Raw genomic sequence first — 6000 nt, 5'->3', positions numbered from 1 at the left:
GTTTGAAAGAGTTACACAAGGCCTTCCTAATCAGCAGCCTATCAGGCCAAGGTTTTGTGATAACATCTACAATTCTAAAAAACTATAAATAATTATTGCATTGACCTTTTCTTGTTTCTCATGTGCTTGCATGATTCTATCATTCTTTGCTTTGCATATCCTTATTTCTTCCTTCAAACTCCTCATTGTGTCTGCTAAGTCAAACGAGTGCCCAACACCATGCTTCTCATCTGATTCGTAGGTAGAATTTATGTAGTCTAACATCAAGCTAGTCATCTTTGATCTCTTCTTCCTGCAAGGTATATCATGTCAACTAAACCAAACCAGCGTACAATAGTATAGTTCATGGAGGATGTCTCATATGTAAGACTGACCAGATTATCACATTACATATATAAACATAATAAGATCAACATATAAGCATATTTTCAGCCATTAGCCAGTTATCAATGCCTGACTATGCTGACCACATACCATGACTTCATGCAGAGCGACCATCATCTAGCCAATGTATGCATAAAAACATATAGACACTGACACACATAACTAATGCATGACTAAAATACACTCACAACAAATACATTCAAAAATGGAACCATAAACTTTCTTCTGGTGATGCCACTGCAATCATGACCAATGACATGCATACACAAAAAGCACATAGACCATAAGCACAAGGAACTATATGCAACTAACATGCACATATGACAACACCTTCATCCAAGGGAAACATAAACTAGACATTGCACAATAAGAACGAAACCATGCTCTGGTACCCCTTTGTAACACCCTCCTCCCACATTTACTCAAGTAACTAGCCAACTTGGGTAAACATGTGATGAAGAGTTACTATGATATGATTCGACTCCCTATGTATTAGTTAAGGAAGTGGAACTGATAGAACACTTCCAACTTGACCTTCTACACATGCAACAGAACTCCCAAGAGCCATCCAACCCATCCAGGTGACTAGCCCCTGAGACAAGCTAACCTTTTGTTTCATTAAAGCCTCGGTCTCTCCCTTGACATGGGCATGCATGCATCTAGGAACCTCCAGCCACTCACATAGCAAGGCATGCCTACGACTTGGGACTTTTCCAAGTAGTTATGTGCTAGTGACTATGGATTTTGTGCAACGTTTTCAAGGAAAAGATTCATACCATTACCCAGGACTCCATGAAACTTCCAAAAATGAAAAGTAACATCAAAAAATGATACAAATGAAAATAATTGAAAAATTACTTAACTAGAGGCCTACTAGCCATGACAGGAATTTTGTTAAACATTTCACAAATATGCATTCTACAAGTTTAAATAACAAATTTGAGCATAGGGGTCTCACACCTATCTAAGAATCACTAAAAAGAATTGTTGCCTCATTACAATAACTGCATTACCATTTATCAAGCCATATATTCATTATACATTCAGTGATTAACCAAAACATGATTAGAGCCATACATTTTCACTGTCATAAAACTCACTCATAACCGACATATAACCAACATAAATATCAAGGATATAACAACCATATAATCCACATATAAACAAGTATATTTACCCATAAAATACCAAGGAGGAAGATCTCTTATTCATTATTTCATAATTCGACCAGGTATGGGATTTCCATGAACCACCTGACCATAGACTAGGTTGAACCAAATCCTTCTTTCATCCAGTCACCCTTGTTCCATATTCCAAGAATGAATGTGGGATCTCATAAACAAAATCAATCAAAACTAAACCAGGGTTCCAGAGGCCATCCACATCAATCCTCAACCAGTGATTCCACCTCATGGTCTGACATCACTAACCATCACCAGATTGGTATCTACCCAAGTTATCCATGGCTTTAGAGCATTTTTTCCAACCAGGGCTTCCAAGACTAGTAACTCAACCCATAGTTGCCATCAGGCTTCAAGAGCATTTGTCCAGCCAGGGTTTCCAATAATAGTAACTAAACCCACCAAGGGCTTCCAAAGAATTTTTCCATCCAACGCTTCCAGGAATAGTAACTCAACCCAATACTTTATAGGGCTTCCAGAGCGTTTGTCCAACAAAGGCTTCTAGGAACTAATAACTCAACCCACATACAAAGGAACATGAGAACCAAACAAAAACAAAAGTACAACCCAAAACACCATGGGTATCCATGAAATGGAAAGGCCTGGCAAAACCACTATCAATCCAAGAAATCCTCCAAGCCAATGACAGATCATAGCCAAATAACCACATGCATATGCCATGCATGCAAAAACTAGCAAGGAAATCATACATGCAACTCAGTACCTGCAAAAAAAATTCATTGTAGATGTTGATCCCAATGTCTTCTTATGCTTTCTTGCTTTTCCTTTTGCTTCTTGCTACAAATCCCAAGTATGCCACACTCCTATAAGAGGGCTCCAAGAAAACTCTAAGTGTCCAAGAGTATGATAGAGAGAGAGAGAGAAAAATGAGAGCTCCAAAACTGAACTCATTAAAAAACCATGAATCGATCCTCGGAAGCCTTTTTATTATTGAGGCCTCTATTTTCTTCATTTTCCATTATTTTTCCTTCATTTTCCTCCTCACATGAAACTTGTGACCTTTCACCTTCCTTTTATCCTAATTTTCATCATTTTCATAAATAAAATGCCAAATAATGCCTCTTTGCCTTTCCAAATCCTTTTCCATTTCCTTTTCCAATTTCCATAGCCATTAATAAACCAAATGAACACCCACACTAGGATGTTTTTCCCAACATTCAACTTGGAATACGTGTCCCATGACCAAGGTCTTATTTTACCTTTATTAATTTTTACATGGATTTTTTACAAGGGTTGTTACATTCCATATCCTAGGGTTAGGGTTTTGGTTGTTTAGGGTTTCCCTTGTTCGATAATAAAAAGGCCCTTCAGCTTGATTGTAACACAGTTCAGAGGCATGTAGCTGCCACATCTATTCTTAGAGACAAGTTACCATCACCCGAGTCAGTTTATTTCAATTATGATTGTAAGCATATTTTAGTTCTTTGATATTAATGAATAGAATATTTATTTCTATTGCATCTCTATTTTTATGTTTATATATGTATTTTGTTGTGTTCTTGCATAAGTTTGGATCAATTGTATCAAATCATTTTTCTCTTTCCCTATTTTTCTTTTCATTTCCCCAAGGTGGTCAGGGTATAAGGAGTTAGGGCTCAAACTGGTTGAACCTTTGCAAGACCAGCCTTGCAAACCCCAATGACCTCCCATGGTAGAAGAAAAGAAAGATGTGGGAGTAGGAGATCCTTTCAAAATATTTCTCGAGGAATCCATCGAGCGATAAAGTAATGCGATGATGGATAAATTTGCCCAGATCCTTCGGTGGCCACCCATAGGTGACACATCTTCATCCAGAAGCCATTCTGGAGGTGCCACTCCCTTTAAGGTACAACTCATCTTTGACATCCCCATATTTGAAGGCCAAATAGATGGATATGTCATAGATAAATGGTTAAATCTATTGGAAGGATATTTTTTGGTTCATGATTTTTCCAATCAGGAAAATATGACTTTTCCACTCCTCAAAGTTGCCCCCCACGTCAACAATTGGTGGGAAACCTGCTACGAGAAGAAGGACAAGGGGAAATCCTCACTGTTTTTAGTCGTACCCACTTGGAATTCTTTCTAAGATGCATCAAGGAGTAGTATTAGCCTGTCGAGAGCTATGAAGATAAATACATAAATTGGACCATGTTGTGGCAAGGAAGGGACTAAGACGTGCTACCCTTCATAAAAAGTTGGGTATTAAGGATTCCAAGAAGCATCTAGTACTCAAATACCATCATTGTCAATGCAAGTACATCTAGGATGAGATGGAGTTCCTAGACATCTCACTTGGCGTCACCTATCGATACACTATCAATATCGAGCATAAATTTAAACAAAATAAGCAAGACTTTGGATCTGTGAATCTGAAGCAAGGGAAAGGCACCCCTAAACTGTAGAAAAAGGGATAAAGCCAAGGCGGGGTGACCTAGGACAACCCTCCAAACCCACAAGAAAAGAAAACCACCACGAAGACAAATAAGGGCACATGAAAATGGTGTGAGTTCCCTAAGATCCCCACTCACAACATGAGTGAGTGTCAGGCCAGGTAGTCACTGGTGGCTGAGCTAAATGCTTTAAAATCAGATGCATGTTTCGACTCTAAGTCAGAAACCGATAAGGGAAATGACAAAGGGAATAAGATTATTGATGTTGAGCATGGAATCCCGCCAAGGCATGTTTTGAGGCTCAAAGCCCAAGTTTTGACCAAATCTTGTTGTAAAGCTCTGCAAATTGCAGGTGCGAGGCACGAAAGTATGATAGAGTCACAAGGTTGTCCGCCCTAGTTTTGTAATGTGTCAGCTGGATAGACCTACCCATGGTCCACAGACCATGGGATTGTAGAAATAGAGTGAGGCTCTAAGTGTAAAAGGATAGATAGATAATAGAAGAGAAGTATGAGAAGTCTAATTGATTGAGTCGCAGTGTAAAGTGTGTCCTTGGGTCATAGGGAAGGAGAAGGCCCTGCAGCTGTGTGCGCAGAGGCCTAGTAGTCAGCAGCTAAGTGCGCGTACCCCTATAGCTGAGTGCGCAAGGCAAGTCAAGTTTGTAACCATGGAAAGAATCAATAAAGAGAAGTTTTGCTATAATTTTGTGTATCGGTTCTTGGGTTAATGCATGATTGATATAATTTGTGGATATACTGTTTATTTACTGCACACACCTATATGAAGGTTCTATGTTGTTAAGTATAACTTAAAGCACTCAAGTAGGAAAAGATAATTAACTAATATTGGAATATAAGCAAGGTTTTGATGCAGAGCACGGTGCACAGCCCCTAGGTAGGGCTGCGTGAAGGCAATATATCAACCCGCAAGGAACAGGAAAGTGCGTGAAGCAACCTATGTGCAGGGACAAACCACGGACTAGTCAAACTCATCAAACATCTCCAGGGTGCAGAAACCTGGTTCTAGCACCCTCCCACTACTTCAAGTAAGACCTCAGTCCACACTCCACGGATTGTTGCCAAAAGGGACAATAGTACTGATATTTGTTTGGCTAATTAACTCTGAACCTGGGTCAGGCCCCAACAAGCCAACAAATCGTTCCGTTGCTAGGACTGGGATCTACATAGAGATGTCTAATCTCATATCACTGGAATCCAACCAAGAAAGGAGTCGAAGAGTGGTTGGACAGAAAGATTCATGAGTTCGCGGTGCAAGAAAATAGGAATCCATGAATATCGAAGGAAGAGTGGTTATATTGCTACTTATATACGGAAATCCATGAAATTTTCTTTGCATCCTTCCCTACTAAGTTTTACGAGTGGATCGCGAAGCTAGCAAGTAACTAAGGAAGGTGTAAACTCAACAAACCTATTGTGTGGACTCCAGAATTAGTGCGTAGACTTGAAGCATTGGAAGATAAGATCACGCATGTTGTTGATCACTGGCTGGATCAGATCATGGGAGGGTTCATCACCCAATTCACGGTAGATACATTGGTCAACTATAGTGAGGCAGAACGATGCTTCCTTAAGGGACCGCGAGGTAAGTATGCTAAATCTTTGAACACTTGGATTAAAATGCTATTGTGTGAAAAGGGGGTTATGCAAATAAATTGATGTTTGGGGCTATGCAAAGTGGGAGAATCTACAGAAATGAAGGTAGTACAAAACTAGAAACTAGCCCCTTGATTTCACCTCCGTGTGGAGGCAAACAAGAGCTCGTGAAGGTTTCACCAAGAAGTACGATTAATCTGATAAAGCAGAGAATTTTACGCATACCACCCCCACCCACACCACCACTAGTTTCACCATCTTCACCCCTGACTTCGCCCATACCACCTCCGCCACCACCGTGAAGTAGTATGGCTAGCGCAATAAAGCTACCAGTATTCAATGGGAGTAGGGAATGAAGATCTAGAGCAATTTTGGTTCATGCTAAAAGCGGTATGGGGAGCATAGGGTGTCACAATGTCAATATAAAGA

This window comes from Pinus tabuliformis, chromosome 4_2, assembly GCF_031772625.1.
Source record: "Pinus tabuliformis cultivar Carrire ecotype Pingquan chromosome 4_2, CPIR1, whole genome shotgun sequence".
Taxonomy (NCBI): domain Eukaryota; kingdom Viridiplantae; phylum Streptophyta; class Pinopsida; order Pinales; family Pinaceae; genus Pinus; species Pinus tabuliformis.
Note: the sequence above shows the minus strand (reverse complement) of the source record.